At 40.5% G+C, this 2,873-nt stretch overlaps 1 protein-coding gene and 1 long non-coding RNA gene across 2 annotated transcripts in view; both read right to left on the reverse strand.

Annotated features, from left to right (window-relative positions):
* The window catches only part of LOC106535283 (uncharacterized), a 2,334-nt gene extending 443 nt beyond the window's left edge, over nucleotides 1–1,891 (reverse strand). Inside the window, exons 1-2 of the long non-coding RNA XR_001312420.1 lie at nucleotides 882–1,891; nucleotides 63–155 (exon numbers count right to left, since the gene is read on the reverse strand). This is a non-coding gene — a long non-coding RNA (uncharacterized LOC106535283). The remainder of the gene's footprint in view (nucleotides 1–62; nucleotides 156–881) is intronic.
* LOC106535282 (NACHT, LRR and PYD domains-containing protein 12) overlaps nucleotides 1–2,873 on the reverse strand; it is a gene marked incomplete at its 3' end in the record, with an annotated part of 51,071 nt that overhangs the window by 34,956 nt on the left and 13,242 nt on the right.

The raw sequence follows: 2,873 nt of genomic DNA on the forward strand, positions 1-2,873 counted from the left end.
TCTCTCTCTCTCTCTCTCTCTCTCTCTCTCTCTCTCTCTCTCTCTCTCTCTGCTGTTTTCACCTCTTTTTCTCCCACAGAGCGAGCTTCTGAGGGCCTGGAGAAGGAGGGTATTCCTGTATCCCTGGAGGACCTCAGAACCTGTGTGTGTTTGTCCTTAATAAAACCAGCAAATCAAACAGAAAGAACGGACTTATCAAGGACTTTTAAAAAGATGTCAGGTGGAGTGGGGCTTTTATGCTTTAATAATGAAAAGAAAAAGAAATATCTAACAGTACAGACAAAGATCCCTCAAAGAGGGTTATTTGGTCAGAAAAGCCCCAAGTAGTTCTGCCTCACTGGGTGTGTCAGCGATTTTTATAACCTTCTGAGAAACGCATATTCATTTAAACAAACATTCATACTCCTCCTCTTCTCTTTGTTGTGTAACCTTTAACCCTGTGCTCCAGTTCAAAGCAGGTTTTAGCACCAGGCACAGCTTGGTCCTTTATTCAGTCTCTGCAGTTAGATCTGATGTTTAATTCTGTCCAAAATTTAGCAAAAATCCAACTTTCTCAACACAACTCATTGAGGGACGATTAGATTTTTACAAACGTTGAAATCAACAACAATTAACTTGCTTTCTGGTTAATTATTAATTTTTACAACTTTATCAGGAACAACAAACTTCAGGCTTAAGATGTTAAATAAACCATGGTTTTAGGCACTGTTCTTAAAGTTTTGGCAGGGTATGGACAAAGATTTAAAAAGTAGGTAAGAAAAGAGTGTTAAGGAAGGGGAACTAAGTTTTATCTTATCAATGTGAGGAGCCAGAAGGTTTTTGAGTCTCACTTGACCCACCCAGACACAGATGCGCTTTTAATCAAACAATTCAGCCTTTACCTTTGAAGACTTCAAATTCAGGTTAGGCATGGACGAGGTCTCACCCGGGTCAGCAAGAGGTCAGTTCAGAAACACTTAACTGTCCAAGCAGTCAGACTTCAAGGGGTTTGATTATCTCAGCATCTAGTGGTCCTTCAGCTCGTTCGAACGGAGAGTCACTGCCGACTGGTTTCTCAGCTCAAAAACAAAAACTTCTCACAGAAGTTTTGAAACAAAACTCCTTGGAGTCGTAAAGCTGTTAGTTTGGTTCACGACTGGTGGTGTTGTGAACCTGGGATAAGATCGACTCTTTGGCAAAATGAGCCGGGATCTCATCACCGAACGCTGGCTTCCCTGAGGAGGAAAAACCAGCTCCTTTTCATTTGGAACAAAAATGGTGTCTGACGGGAGAGAGGCGCGTCCGTTGTTAGTAACTACAAGAGAGAGTTCTAGCAGACATGACCTCGGARTTTGTTAGTAACAGATTGACTTAGAAAGGTTTAGTCTAAGAGATTTCAGTCGTCTAGTACACTGCCTTGGGTCTGTAAAAACAGCATCTGCAGAACAAGTTAGAACCTTGACAAGTGAACTAAATGAAGTATGAACTAAGCTTTAGTGAACCAACATAAAACTTAAGATATTTTGTTTAAACTTAAGCACAAATGACCATATATATTTCATAGTAAAACATAGTGAACTAGATAATAGTTATTGTTTTGGTTAAATTGAAAAATAAAACAGAAAAACATATCACCTTGTCAAATAATAGTTGATTAAAACATATTTGCATACACAAATAAAGAAACACTGGAAAAGCATCAATATGTGATGACCTGGGAGTGAGAATGGGTTTAGCAAACAGGTTTTACTTCTAAAAAGGTTTTTAGATGTTTGGAAAGAAAAAATTCAAAACAGATGTGTTCAATTTGAACTTTTGAAATGAAGGAAACATTTCTAAATGAATCAGTTGTGAAGGATCAGTGAATGATTTTAGATGGACAAACATAGAAAACCTCCAACAGATGCAGTGAACTGACCCCAGAACCTCCAATCTACAGTTTGGACTCTCCAGGAAACCACACAGATCATTCACTCCAGAGTCACACAAGTCATTAAGACTCAGGTCCAGTTCAGTCAGATGGGAGGGGTTGGACTTCAGAGCTGAGACCAGAGAGGAACAGCTGATCTCCGACAAACTGCAGTCCCACAACCTGAAATAAGAATAAAAGCTGTGAGCTGAAGGTTCAAACAGAAATCTGAACTAAATGATTGAAGTGGACAGAATTAGTTTTACTGGATGCCAGAGACACAAAAACACAATCAAATCAAGGCCTAGCATTCCTTGAAGAAATGCTAATCACCGCCACCTTTCATCCCAGAGAGTTAGCTGGATTTGGGCATGGTGTTTGTTTGATCTTAATCACGCCAGGTTCTTTTATGTTGTTAGTAAAATCCAGGAGGGGACATTTCACTTGCTGTCCTGTTGGGGTCTCAGAGTCCAAGAGATCCTCTGTTTGTGATGCTGGTTCTGCAGCTTGAAGTAACTCCTCTCTCTGTGGTTCAGGTTCAGTCTTCTAATCAGTAACTGGCACGCTGTGTTCCATCAATATCTCAGTTTCTCCAGCTGTCCTTCAGACGTCAGCTGTTGTGGTTTGTCCTGTTTGTTTCCAGCCAGAACTTTTTTCAGGAAATACACTCCTGATCAAAATCTTAAGACCAGTCAAAAAAGTGCAAGAATTTGCATTTTGCACTGTTGGATCTTAAGAAGGTTCTAAGTAGAGCTTCACAATGTTAAAAGAAGAAATCAGTGCAAGAGACAAGAACTTTTGAGCAGGGAATTTTCTGAAAACTGCACAGATAAAAGGCTGCAGACCCTTGGTCTATACCAGGGGTGGGCAGTCCTGGTCCTGGAGGGCCACAGCCCTACATGTTTTACATATTTCCCACCTCCAACACACCTGATTCAGTCACTGAATTACATCTTCCAAGTTCTGCTCTATGGAGGACCGACAC

The sequence above is a fragment of the Austrofundulus limnaeus genome, unplaced genomic scaffold, assembly GCF_001266775.1.
Source record: "Austrofundulus limnaeus strain Quisiro unplaced genomic scaffold, Austrofundulus_limnaeus-1.0 Scaffold1405, whole genome shotgun sequence".
Taxonomy (NCBI): Eukaryota; Metazoa; Chordata; class Actinopteri; order Cyprinodontiformes; family Rivulidae; genus Austrofundulus; species Austrofundulus limnaeus.